The sequence below is a fragment of the Talpa occidentalis genome, unplaced genomic scaffold (assembly GCF_014898055.3).
Source record: "Talpa occidentalis isolate TD23 unplaced genomic scaffold, MPIMG_talOcc4v2.1 talOcc4.2, whole genome shotgun sequence".
NCBI classification, from domain to species: domain Eukaryota; kingdom Metazoa; phylum Chordata; class Mammalia; order Eulipotyphla; family Talpidae; genus Talpa; species Talpa occidentalis.
In genome coordinates, this window is record NW_023602073.1 from 50,368,908 (window position 1) to 50,383,114 (window position 14,207).

Below are 14,207 nucleotides of genomic sequence, written 5' to 3' on the forward strand. Positions count from 1 at the left end.
GTCACCAGCCTTTCCCCATGCAGCTGCCCTCCCTCAGCTGGAGCCAGTGACCATTCATGTAACAAGCCCAGTCACGACCCACCTGGTGACCTTTCATCTGACCAAATAATGTAGGAGTAAGTTCAGTGGAGAGTAGTCAAGTCCATGCCAGGTTAGCTGAAGTCCCCACCAGCCCATGTGAGTACAAGTCCTTTACTACAGGCCACTGAGAGATTTTTTTCTGTGGTTCTTTGTTACACAGCAGCACTATGGTGACAGGCAACTGATACACATTATTAATGCTCCTGACATTAAATATCAAATAGTCTCTACAAAGCCTCGGAAGCCTCTGCAATCCCTTCTTCCACTTTAAATTCTGTGACCCAATTCTCCCCATTCAATTGGGTTATTTCTAAACCTCACTGATGGCATCTCCTATGTGTCCACGGCCACTGTGTGAACCAGCCCCCCTCTCCACCTGTAACTGCAGCCACAACTCCAGATACTGTCCCCGCCCTTGTCCTCCTGCCAGAGTCACATGCGAAGCACAGTTGTGCTGAAAATCTTCAACAGCTCCACGTACAAACACCACATTATGCGCACCAGGACTCCTCATCTGGGACTGACTCCTCCCCCAACCCTCTTCTCTCCGCAGTGCTCACTCTTTTTACACCTGTGCCCTCAAGGCCCAGTACCCCAAACTAAAGAATCTAACTGCTGTTGTCCACAGTCACCAGGCCGTGGGGCCTCCATTGTCCTTTCCTCATCTGGTTTGTGGGGCTTTATAGAATTTGTTAGATAAAATGACGTTCCAGCTCAAATAACTACATCCTATGGAGGTTTTTATGATTACCTTTGGGAGCATTCATCAGCCACCCTCGACCTCTCCGCCATGTACTCACAACATCTTTTCATGACAGTCTTGTCACCTCACAACATCCTGCTCCTCACTCTCCCACCAGCCATGAGGACTCCATGTGAGCAGATCACACACCAAACACACGCTCCCCCCAGGTCATTCACACGGGCTGTGCCTCCACATAGAGATTCCCTTCCCTGTAATGTCCAACATGCTTGTAGCCAACATTGTCACGTGATATGTAGGGAAGTTGTTAAAGGACAAACTCCAAAGAATTTTATTCACAATGAGGAAGTTTTCTCCTTTTTGCTTCTTTTTCTTTCTTTTTATGAAACCTATAATAGCAGACAGATGTGATTTAACCTATTGTGGCCATCACTTCACTGTATATATAAATCAGTCATTATGCTGTATGCCTCACATTACATATGATACCTATTAATTATCTGTCAATGAAACTGGGGAGAAAGGAACACCCACATATCAGATATCTACTCAGCTGTATTCCCACTTCCCTGGAGTCTTTGCTCCCATGGCACCAGCCTGAGCTACTATTTTTTTTTTTTTTTTATAGAGGCATGTTTTTTTATTTATTTTATTTGTTTGTTTGTTTTTGTTTATACATGCACTGGGTACAGTCAGAAGCGCGGGAGGGTGAGAGAATTCACCAGAGCCAGAGCAGGGAGCAGAGCAGGCAGAAGGACCGAAGTACACTCTCTGAGGGGAGCAGCGGGCGGCAGGAGAGGTCTGCGCGCCATGTGGGATCCTCCGCTGTGGCCAGGGAGCAGCCGGGGATCGAACCGGCGCTGCAGAGGCCGCGGGCAGCTTCGCAACCCAGCGCTCAACCGCTGCGCCACCCGGGGAGGCCCCTGAGCTACTATTTATTACTGTAAGCTCCCCTCAGCCACAGGCCCACATTGCTGACCCATCTCCCTGCTCCATTTAGCTTCCTGTCCTCATCACTTCTCACTTCCAAAAGTCATTTATGCCCTGGTTATTTATCACGATTGCTCTATCTCCCACTACAAATATAAACTCACAGAGTGAAGAATTTTATTAGATTTGCTTTTGTATCCAAGAGTTTAGAACAGGGCCAGACATGTGGTAGGTACCCTATATATTAACACTTCATAAAACATGAATTAATAAGCTGGTCTCCAGGCTTCATGTAGTGGCAGTGGGTGAACAGGAGGGATCAGACACCAGAGGTTTAGAAATAAGACCCAACAGATGAGCAGAATGGGGATAGGAAGAGTTTGGAGAAAAGAAGGGTCTGCAGAGGCTCCCAGGGTTTTGCCTTGTCTGTCTGTGCTTGGTGGCAGGAATATTAATAATTGTGTGTCAATTACCTGTCACCACGATGCTGTGCAGCAAACAGGTTGACAGCAGCAGGTTGAGCGCAGTGCTGTGAAACTGTCCACAGCCTCTGCAGCACAGGTTTGATTCCCAGCCAGCCAGGAAGATTCCCACATGGTGAAGCAGACCTCTCCTGTCTTGTCCACTGCTCCCCTCAGCAGTGGATTTCAGTTGTCTGTCTGTTCTGCTCCCTGCTCTGTCTCTGGTGAACTCTTTTTTTTTTTTTTAAGATTTATTTTTATTTATTTATACAAGCACTGGATACAGTGAGAGGCGTGGGAGGGTGAGAGAATTCACCCAAGCCAGAGCGGCTGCGCTTTGATGATGTGTGGCCTTGGGGGGAACAAAGCCATGATGTCCCTCAGTTCTTCTTAAAGGTAACAAATCACCTTCCTTAAAAAGAAACCCCATCATCAGCAGATTTATAGTGCTCAGGTAAATAAGAGATTTTAAAATTCTGGGGATAAGAGAGAAACAAGGAACTTGCAAATAAACGAGGCTTGCAAAGGGGAGGTTGGAGAGGGAGGGGCTCCTCTTACCAGCACGCTGCAGGCCAGGAGGTGGTGCTGGGTATTTTAAGATGGTTCAGGCAAACAGAACAAAATCTGCTGGGACTTTCGGGGGCAGAGCTCCCGAGAGAGGCTTTGAGGATTAGGCTAAGGACACAGTGCTGTCTACTCCGGGGTTAGAAGTGTTTTGTGATTAGAACATCAAGCCTTACTGAAAAAAAAAAAAAAAATAGCCAAATGAGTGATCATCTGAAAGTTATGTTCGAGAACAGGCCGGGCGATAAAGATGCCAGATCAGTTCTATCCAGCCATGATCTCACCACTGGGTGCCTCACAGTCATATAAATATTGCCCAGACTATTGTATTAATCATCCTTTAAAAAATGAGAGTTTGTACATTCAAATTTGCCGCATGCCTCTGCTCAGGATGAGGTGAGAGAACCGGTTTTGACATTTCAAACTCAAAATTTAATTGTGACTGCATGGAAACGTCACTTCAGAAAAGCGGGATAGGAGGTTTTTGTTTTTTAAGAAAATAAAGAAACCCAGATGTTTGTGTGAAATTGCCCAAATTTTAAATATTAGGCTTCATTTCAAAGGACACCTGTGCTCTGCAGGGACGGCCTCTGCCCCCGGAGCAGACGCGCGTTGCTGTCTCAGGCTGGTCTGAGCAAGCGCAGGCCAGGTGGACCGGACCCTCCTCACTCAGACTCACCCTCCGCCTCTGAAGACTCAGGAAATTCATTTTCTTCCTTTCCTTTCCAGAGTGAAAGGCCAACAGGAAGGCAGACAGCTGTTCCCTTGAAGAATTAACATTTGGACACAGTGCAGGATTCTGAGCTCAAACACAAACACAGGAGGTCCAAACTCCAACCAAACACGGTTTCCATATTTAGCCCCAGAATCAGTGACTGTAGACCAGATACCCCAAGGCTTTGGGAGGGGATCCCAGAGAACCAATGAGGGGGCAGATCCTCGCCCTGATCCACTCCCTGTTACTGCCCTGGGTGCTGCTCCCAGTGCAGCCTCCCCTGCTCATCCCCCAGGTCCAACAGAGCCTGAGCATAGAGAACCCCCCACACACACACCTGCCGCGGAGAGTCAGGCCGGGCGGTGGGCAACACTGAAGGAACAGACCTCTGCTCCGGCCCAGACCAGTCTATAGTGGGTGGGAAGAAAGAAACGCAGACAACACCGCCCCCCACCCCCATCGTTCAGGGGCCAAATGATTCCAAACAGGGTCCTTGTGAGGCACGTCTGGGCTCCTGTTCATGACGTGGAGGCTGCAGTTGGAGGCAGCCTCGGCAGATCAAATCTGAGAGGGAAAGATGCAGGGCTCACAGATGCTTGAGAGAGGCAGGCCTGGGGGCTCTGTGCAGATGCCAGGAAGCGCCGAGGCTTGGAGATGGAACAAGGAGAGAGGACGGGAGGAGGGACCAAGTGTTGATGAAAATACCCGTCACGGGACGCCCTTGGTCCCTCGGGCCCGAGCGCCTCCTGGAACCCAGCTCGTCTGGCTGCTGGTTGCCGGCCACACACCCCTGCCCCAGCACACCCATACTCAGCTCATATGGGCCCTTGTTACGCTTTTTCCCCTACTTCCAGGGAACCTCACCTCCTAACACCGAAAGTCCATCGTTCATGAAAAACACAGGCCAGCGCGTGAGATGGTCCGATGAACAGGGACTCTGGCCACTGCCCGCCGGGTTTTGGCCAAAGAGTCATCACGTGGAACTTGTACTAGCGGGGCTAGAAGTACCAGATAAACCCAAGTGGGGGTGATTTAAAATTTCAGCTTACACCTAAAATAAATGACCCATCATGTTCTCCATTCATTTCAGTTCATTTTTCCCTTTATGTTTAGACATAGGTATTGACAGTGATGTGGACCGTGAGGCAAGTAAGCCAACAGGTTAACATTAAGTTAAAAAAAAAAAAGATACCCTCCTTTAAGGGATGAAGCTATGTTTGATGTTGAATCCCTCACTGCTTCCCCAGTCACATAGATTCATGTAACAAACGCTTTACATAACAGAGCACTTGAAACTCAATGTGGCATATGATGTAAACCTTTATGACCTCGCACGTGACATTTGTCATTTGAAGCACTTTGAGATATCGCTTAAAACAAAGCTTCCCTAATCAAAACTGTTAGAATCTATTTCCTGATGTAGAATGAGAAAATGTTCACATGTAAAAAGCCAAGGGGAGGGCCTCCCCAGTGGCGCAGGGGGTTAAGACGCAACCTATGAAGCTGTCCGCAGCCTCTGCAGCACGAGCTCGATCCCCGGCCAGCCAGGGAGCAACCCACATGGCGCGGCAGACCTCTCCTGACTCGCCCGCTGCTCCCCTCAGCAGTGTGTTTCAGTCAGTCTGCCTGTTCTGCATCCCACTCTGTCTCTGGTGAATCCTCTCACCCCCTCCTCACACCCCTCTGGCCTGTACCCCAGCTCTTATATGCATAAAAATAAATTTTTTTTTAAAAAAAAGCCAAGGGGACATTCAAAATGTACTACTCCTTAGAATGTTCTTGTCTTAGGCTGGTTTGGGTCAGCCGACAGCATTCTTCCCATAAACTAAACTGTCTCAGGAGCTCAAGGCATAGGTGGGAATTCCATTTTAGCGTGAAATTCTCAAAACATGTTAGTGTGACTTCGGTGTGGATGACACTGAGAAGGGAGAATGTGGTTCAGGACGAAACGTGTAGCTCCAGCCTGCAGGCGGTCAGACGGGTGTTGTCTGGGTTGGAGCAAAGCAAGGTCAGAGAGCTGGTTAGGGGCAGACACGGGGGGGGGGGGGGGGGACTCTGCAAGAACAAGAGCGAAGGTCCCAGGTGGCAACAGGATGTGGCAGGAAGAAGGGCAGCTCACCCAGGAGGGCTGGAGACAGGGAGAGGAGGCAGGGATGGGCAGGATCAGACCAGTGAGGACAGGGAAGGCTTTAAGAAAGGGTATTTGTGACATTCCAAGCACAGCAAGACCATGGGAAGGCTTGAAGCAGCAGAAAGAGTGATCTATGCTTTCACTCTTCAACTGGTTGTGGGATGGAGGATGTTTAAGGAAGGCGGGATAACTAGTGAGGGGGCATCAGTCTTGGCCTAGTACCTTGCAGCCATCCTGGGCTGGTAGGTGCATTGTCAGTTCCCAAAGAGAATCTGGAGCCTTCTGTGGAGTTTTGCAGTCCCTTAGGCTGAGACGGGTCGTGTGCACAGGCAAGCTACAGAGCACAAGACTCCCACTCTGAGAGAGGCAGAACAGCAGCTCCCCTCCAGCCAGAGTAGCTGGGCGGGTGGATAACTATGGCTATGAGGGGGCCATGTCGGGCCTCCCTGGTGGCCTAGGGGTGAAGGCTCAACACTATCAATTCTGCGGCCTGAATTCCACCCCAGCCAGGGAGGTACCCACACAGTGCAGCAGACCTCTCCTCTCTCCCCCGCTGGCCCCCACAGCAGTCGATTTCAGTGGATCCACCTGTTCTGCTCCCCCACTGTGTCTCTGGTGAATCCCCTCATTCCTGCACCCCTAGCAGACACCCCTGCTCTGTAGAGAATGTTGGAAGCCACAGGATGGATTAGTTCAGTCAGGGACAGCAAAGCAGAGAAGGAGAGATGCAAGCAGGCTTGAGAGAAAAGCAGGACTGAGCATTGGAGTTGGCAGCCGAAATGGAAGTGACCATAACTCCCTCTGCGCGGCAACTCAGGAGCAGCAACAGTTGGCAGGAGGGAGCAGCAGAACCTCTCACAGCCACTGATGGGTCAGGTCCCCAGGGGGACATGGGCCAGCAGGAGCCAGCCCTGCGTATCCTCACACCCTGAGACAAATCTGGCTCTCCGCTCTCCAGACCCGGGAAAAGAGACACTGGAGCAATATCAGACCCAGACCCGACACCCCTGAGCCAATGCTTCTGAGTTTTGGGGCTGCAACTGCGCTCCAGGCTGCTCAGGCGAGACTCGGTCCTCAGCTGATACAGTGAGTGAACGATCAGGGTAGGCCTGGGGTGGGGGAGGTGAAAGGAATCTGCAGTCTGAGTAGCAGCAGAACCCCCGTTGTTCACCTGAACCCACATTTCCAGATGGCAGGTCATTCCTGCCAGGGCTCAGGGTCACAGCGTCCAGACCTGTCTTTGGCCAACCAAGCCGCCCCCAATTCCAGCAAGAAGCAGCTATTTCTAAGCCAGAAATCTCAGTGGGAGCTGACCACCCCCGCTGCCCGCAGCCCTATCTGAGTCAGGTCAGGGGGGTGTCCCCACTCGGGGGGCGACCATGGCAGGCAGCACTGCGTGACGGACACACACCCCGTGTCGTGCTGCTGGCGACACTCTTGACAGTGAGGGAAGGGGCTGTGGGCTCGCACCAGCAGGCAAGCCAGGCGAGCAGCAGACACGGGGAAGAGGGGAGCGAGAGGCCGAGCTTTACAGCATCTGCCCGCCTGCCAGAGCCGCCCCGGCCTCCGGCCTGGCCTGGAGGTGGCCGATGGGCACGCTCAGCTCACGGGCAAAGATGGAGGAAAACCCCGGCCCAGAGAGCTTGCAATGTTGGCATGTGACGAACGGGCTGTGTTGGGTCTCGTGCGCCCAACACGACGTCGTTTACAATGTCAGTTGTGGTGGAGCGTGGCTTTGAGACAGCAGCGTGGAAGGCAGTGACTGTGTGGAGCGCCCGCTCAGAGCAGGGCAAAAAAGCTAGGACAGGTCTCCTCGCTACAGATCAAGCGGCCTCCAAGCCTTCTCTGGGTTCTCCTTAACTGGGGACAGGTCCATCTCCAGGAAGCCCTGGAAACACACCTCTTGGCAGTTGCGTTTCCCTTAAGGCCGAGAAGCCACTGGGGTTTCCCTTGCCCAGGGCGGCGGCCCCCTTCGGCTCATAAAGGGCCGACTGCATAAAGGGCCACCGTGATGGCGCCCCGGCCCTGCCTATATAAGCCCGGCCCGGCTGCCGCTGCGTGTCCTTAAGAGCCAGGAAGCCTCTGGATAGCGACCTGCAGACTCGGACGGAAGGTAGCGTGGTGGTGTGGTTTATGTGGTTTTCCTCTGGTTTTTCTGTTTATTTAGTTCTTTATTTTAGTTCTTTATTTTAGTTACTGTATTTTTATTTTTGTCTTGTTTTCTTGTATTGTTTTGTTACTTGCTTATTTTTTTTTCTATTTTTTTCTTTATTATTTTAATTTGTGCTGTTTTATTTTAGTTTTTTATTTTTCCTTTTTGTGTCTCCTCCCCACCCCCCACCCCGTCCCGTCCAGTCCCGTGTCCCTCCCCTTCTCCCCCCTTTCCCCTTGTTATTTTGTCGTGTGTTCGTTTTTCCCCTTTGTCGTCGGTCTATTTTGTTGTTGGTGTCAGTTTCTAATTGTTTGTCCTGTTGTCTGTTCTTTGTCCTTGCTGTTGTTCTATGTTGTATTCGTGAATGTAATGGCTTGTTTGTGATTGGTTTGTTTTGATCGTGTTTTTAAATGTTTATATCATTTGTATTTTTTTGGTTGTGTATGTTCATTTATCTTTGGTGTAGATAGTTAGTGTTAGTGTTAGTGTTCTAGTAAGGTTAGCATAGTAAGGTTAGTGTAGTTGTAGGTAGAGTTAAGGTAGCTTTGTTAGTATTTAGTTAGCTTAGTGGGTAATTTTGTATACTATTAATCCTATATTGTTAGTGTAGTTAGTTAATATAGTATTAACCCTTGTAAATACTATCGGGGAGAGCGTGAGGTCAGGAGAGGCAGCGCCAGGGCCGCCAGCGCAGTCAGGGCCGCGGGGACAGCCCGCCGGGTCCGCACTCGCTATGTTCAGGCCCTGCGCTCTCGGGGCCCCCAGCATGAAAAACTACCGGGTGCTGCGCACGCTGGGGGCGGGTGCCTGCGCCAAAGTCAAGCTGGCGCTACACTTGGTGACCGGCACGGAGGTGGCCATCAAGTTCATCTGCAAGGCCAGGCAGGCGCGCCTCGAGTTCCTGGCCCGCGAGGTGGCTTGTATGAAAGCGCTGCAGCACCCCAACATCATCCAGCTGTTCGAGGTGCTGGACACCCCGGAGGAACTCCTCCTGGTCATGGAGTATGCGGGCGGGGGAACCTGCTGGACTACCTGCTCCGGCGCGGGCGCCTGGAGGAGCTCGAGGCGCGCCACAAGTTCCAGCAGATCCTGGCGGCGGTCGCGCACTGCCACGCGCGGGGCATCGTGCATCGCGACCTCAAGCCGGAGAACATCCTCATGGACCGCGAGCACAACCTCAAGCTCAGCGACTTCGGGCTGAGCATCGAGTGCGCGGGCGCGGCGCTCAGCACCTTCTGCGGCAGCCCCGAGTATGCGGCGCCCGAGATCTTCCTGCACCGCCCGTACGCGGGCCCCGCCGTGGACGTGTGGAGCCTGGGGGTGGTGCTCTACAGGATGGTCACGGGCGCGCTGCCCTTCCGGGGCTCCGACCTCGTGGAGATCCGGGACCGCGTGGTCAGCGGGCACTTCCACCTGCCCCCCTACCTCTCGGCCCAGTGCCGGGACCTCCTGGGTAGAATGATGGTGCTGGACCCCCAGGGGCGCAGCAGCCTGGAGGCCATCCAGCAGCACCCGTGGGTGCGGCCGACTCAGGGGCTCCTGGCCGTCCGCGAGCCGTCGCCCAGCCACCACGACGCGGCCCTGGCGGAGGCCATGGTGAGTATGGGCGATCAGAGACAGCAGAGCCAGACGGCCGTGGTGGAGCGAAGATTCGACGAGGTGATGGGGTCGGACCTCATCCTGGGTCCCGGAGGCGGGGGGAGGGGAGCCCCGAGGAGGGGGAGGCGTGGCCGAGTCTCCCCGCCCCCCAGGAGCCCTGCCCACGCGCCGTGACCCCTGGTGCCCGGGACTCCGGGGAGGGCCTCCTGCAGGTGTCCGGGGATGAGCAAAGCCAGGAGGCTGGACAGACAGAGGATGCCGCTGCGTCAGCTGTGTTCAGCCTCCTGGCCACCCCGGGCCGCAGGACCAATTGCGTGAAAATCCCGCAGGACCGAGCCTCAGGGCGCAGTGCCAGCTCCCCGTCAAGCCCCCAGGTGGGGGATACCCGGGAGGACTCTTCCACCCCCACGCCGGGCCCCCTGCAGAGGGACGCCCCAGAGCGCAGCGCCACCCCCACGCCGGGCCCCCTGCGGAAGGACGCCTGGGAGGAGAGCGACACCTCCATTCTGGACATCCTGCAGGAGGTTGCCCCGGAGCCCAGCGCCACGTCAATTCCGGGCCCCCAGGTGGAGGACAGCGCCACCCCCAGGTCACGCCCCCTGCGGAGGACGCCTGGGAGGAGAGCGCCACCTCCATTCCGGACCCCTGCAGGAGGGTGCCCCAGATCAGAGCACCACCTCAATTCCAGGCCCCCAGGCAGAGGACAGCGCCACCTCCATTCTAGACCCCCCGCAGGAGGATGCCCCAGAGCAAAGCGCCACATCCATTCCGGGCCCCCAGGTGCAGGACACCAAGGAGGGTGGTAGCACCACCACCATGCCAGGCCCCCTGGTGGAGGGTGAACAGGAAAGCAAGAAGGGACCAGTCAGTCCTGCCCCCCAGTCCCCCCTCACCAACCTCAGACCTCCCCCAAGACGCCGCTGGCTCCTCAAGTTCCGCAGGAATGCGGTGGCTCCTGCAGAAAGCCATGAAGACAATGACACCTCAGTCCCATCCATTAGCTCTAGCCAAGGCGGGCGGGCCAGCAGGAGGATAATGAATGCCCTGCTAAATTTGTGCTGTTTCTGCCGACCACACCACTGAAAACACGGCAAGGGTGTTCACCCACCCGACAACTCATAAGACTGCCACACCCTGCAGACGTCCCGCCCAAAATGCAGCCACCAAGTGAGCAGGAGCATGCCAGGGGAGGGCGAGGCTCTGGAGAGGGGTCAGGGCCTGGGCCCAGTCAGAGGGGCCAGGAGAAGCATGACGCACACAGGACCTGATCACAGATGTCCGCGGAACACAGATGTCCTGGAGCAGAGCAGGTGAAGGGCCAGGAGGGCAATGGAACTGGTGAAGCACCTGGGGTGGGGGCGAGCAAAGCGGGTGAAAGGGGTGGGTGAGCAAAGCGGGTGAAGGGGGGCGAGTGGAGGTTGGAGGCAGCTGAACAGATGAAGGGTGGGGAGTGGAGCTGTGCAGGGGCGGAGCTCCCAGAGGCCCCAGGGCCAGAGGCGGCGGGGAACCCACGGCCTTGCTTCCCACCTTAGGCTCTGTCCTGTGAAGGCCTCCCCGCCCCCTTGCTGGGACAGCCCTGCTGCTGGCGCCTGGGCACACGGATGGCGCAGAGGATGCAGGAGCTCTGTGGTCTGAGTGGCATTGTCATTGACTGACGGACACGGTAGGAAGTCCCCCTGGCTTGGGCCCCTTTTAAAAACTGAAGCTCCAAGTTGGAGAATAGCTCACCTGCCAGCTAGTGGTAGGGCCTCCTGGTTTCCTTCTGAGCCCTGCCCAATCACCTCTGTGCAACGCTCCTCGGGGGATTTCACTCACACACGAGCATCCTGAACACTTCACTCTCTGCTTGGGCTTTACTGGCTCTTCTCTTCCCACGCAGGTCCCGGACGGCGCAGGAGGTGGCCGCGATGGGCAGACGGGCTCCCCACTGCAGAGGGGACCTCCAGGTGACCGGCTCTGCCTCTAGGGCGCTGGGGCGTGGAGGCATCTGAATGCTGTTTCTCGGCCTGATGGAGACACTCAGAAATGGATTGCTTTGTTAGCGTGTCTATGCCATGACTCATTAAATCATTGTTTGAAACCGACCTTATTTGCTTCTCATTTACGAACGTGCCTGCACTTCCAACACCTGGGTCATCAGATACCTAAATTTGCTTTAAAATTCCTATGATCAGCACTGGAAATTTAAGAAAATTTAGAAAATTTTAGAAAGCATTGAGAAAATTTTAGAAGTCAGGTGGATCACACGGTGATAGCACAGTGAGATGGAGAGTGGCGCAGAGCTGCCAATGAGTATGTCATTAGGTATTTGCACTATGTTCTTTATGTGTATGTGCATTTCACAGTGTCTGTGCAAGTGTGTGCATGTGGGTGCTTCTATATGTATGAAGTGTTCATGTACCTTCTACTGTCAGAAAGACACTCAGAGAGCTGTAGAGAATTGGTACAATGTCTTCAAAAGTGGGGCCACCCTGGTGGCACAAGGGGTTCAGCACAGCACTGTGAAGCTATGGGCAGTCTCTGCAGCACGAGTTCCATCCCTGGTTGGCCAGGGAGCTACCCACAGGGCACAGCAGACCTCTCCTGTCTCCCCGCTGTTCCCCTCAGCAGTGGATTTTAGTCGGTCTGCCTTTTCTGCTCCCCGCTCTGTCTCTGGGGAATCCTCTCACCTCCTGTACCTCTGGCCTGTACCTCAGTTCTTGTGTGCATAAATAAATAAACCTTTAAAAAAATTTTAAAGTTTGGTAGAATTAACCCATCAAACCCTAGTTTATTCTGGTTTATAATTGTATTATTCGGGCCCTCCCTGGGGGTGCAGGAGTTAAAGTCGCCGTGCTATGAAGCTTTCACCAGACACTGAGGCATAATTTCAGGAGTTTGATCCCCAGCCCAGGAGCTGACCCACACCCGAGAGGGCAGGAGACCTCTCCTATCTCCCCACTGCTCCCCTCAGTTGTGGATTTCAGTGGATCCACCTGTTCTGCTCCCCACTCTGTTGAGTCCTCTCACCCACTGCACCTCTGGCCTACACTCCAGTTCTTGCATGCATAATTAAATAAATCTTTTAAAAAAGGGTATTATTCAATTTGCCATCGATTTTAATGCTCAATATTCAAAACAAGATATCCTTACTTTGAAATAAAACATCTATTTTTGTTTACTGTATTCGAACATTTCATAGAAGCAATGACCTCAAACTGTTATTTCATTTAGTTCCAACAAATGCTTATGTTGATGTTCATTAATTTTTCCAGTAATTAGAAAAAAATAGAGTAAAAAAAGTATTTTTGATACTAAATCATAACATGCTTTTTGAAAGATCTTAAATATAAGACTGAAATTGTTATACATTTTCCTAATTCATTTAAGATTTATTGGTTGGTAAGTGAGCATATTTTAAAAAGTACTATTTAAAAACAATACAAATGATATACTGTATTTTTGAAGACTTCTTAAGTGATTTATAACTTAGATAATATTACAAACTTAAAATTAGTGATATTATTAGTAACATCATATATAAAATCTAATGATATTTTCGATCTCCCACATTTTTCCATATAATACCATGTAACATGGTGTATACCGTATAATGTGTTCTTATACCATATACTGTCTTATACCATATACTGTTCTTATACCCTATACCGTATACTGTCTGTGTACACCTATGTATCCTATTATGTAAGTGATAGTGAGGGTTTATTTTTATTTGAATCAAAATGATGTTTTATAAAGGAATTGAGTATAATAATTTACAATACTAGAGTTAGATTAAATGATACTTGGATACAAACAGGAAAAAATAGAGTATGTGCAGATACTTTTAAACTCCCGTTTCCTGTGATTATCCAGAATAACTTTTAAATACTGATCAAAATTTATTTCCATAGACTAGACTTAGTCTGTCTCGAGCCTATTGCTGTCATTTTTCATGTTGTATGATTTGCAGATATACTTCAATAAAAATGATTTTTATAGTTGTTAGATATACATTATGCAATGCTCATTTAAACATATTAGCTTTTACTGTACTTGCCTTGATTTTCAAGCAAAATTTTATGTCACAGTACATTAATTTCTATTATCTATCTTTGCACTTTTTCATTAACACATTTTATTACAATAAACAAAAGTAAAGATGGTGTTAGTTGTTTGACTCCAGGCTGCAGTTATTTCACCAAACATCTGGAAGACAAATGAATGGAACAGACTATTGTTGTAATTATATTTATTGATTTGAGTGTTTTTAAATTCTTATTTATTTTGAACAATAATGTATTTGTGTCTATAAATTGATTAATGGATTCTAATCTTAATCATGAAATAGTAGAAGTTACAGCTGGCTAAGTAATGTGGTTTCTTACAAATTACTTCAATTACAGATGCCAAGCATTCTGCATTCCCCACTTAACAAGAAGTGGTTTGCCAAGAAGTTTCTTTAATGATCAGCTTGTCTCTGTACTGGCACAGCTGTTGGAAAAGAAACTACCCATATCAAACGTACCTCATCCCAAAACTCAATCCCCAACTACACAGCTACACAGTGTGTCTACACAATTATTCCAGGCTTGAGGTGGTGTATGATCTGATATCTTCCCAGTAACAACAGTTGAAACAGTTAGCTTGTATTTATATTTAATTGTTTGCATCATGTTTACCATGCTTTTGAATAATAGAAATAGCCTGCATTGACTAGCAATTACAATATTAAAATACTGTGGGATTTTAACGTGTAAAGTTATGCAGGTTAAAACTGTTCTTTCCTAATTGTCACTTTATGCTATTTTTAAAATTTAGATATTACTTTGAAAATGGGCCTCCCTGGTGACACAGGGGTAAAGGCGTGCTATCAAGCTATCAGCAGCCAT

At 50.7% G+C, this 14,207-nt stretch overlaps 1 long non-coding RNA gene across 1 annotated transcript; it reads left to right on the forward strand.

Moving 5' to 3' along the window:
• The first annotated feature begins 9,986 nt into the window (after window positions 1–9,986).
• LOC119252274 (uncharacterized) lies at window positions 9,987–11,415 on the forward strand. Its single transcript, XR_005126771.2, has 3 exons — window positions 9,987–10,646; window positions 10,869–10,999; window positions 11,216–11,415. It is a non-coding gene; the product is annotated as an uncharacterized LOC119252274 (long non-coding RNA).
• Window positions 11,416–14,207: the final 2,792 nt, after the last annotated feature.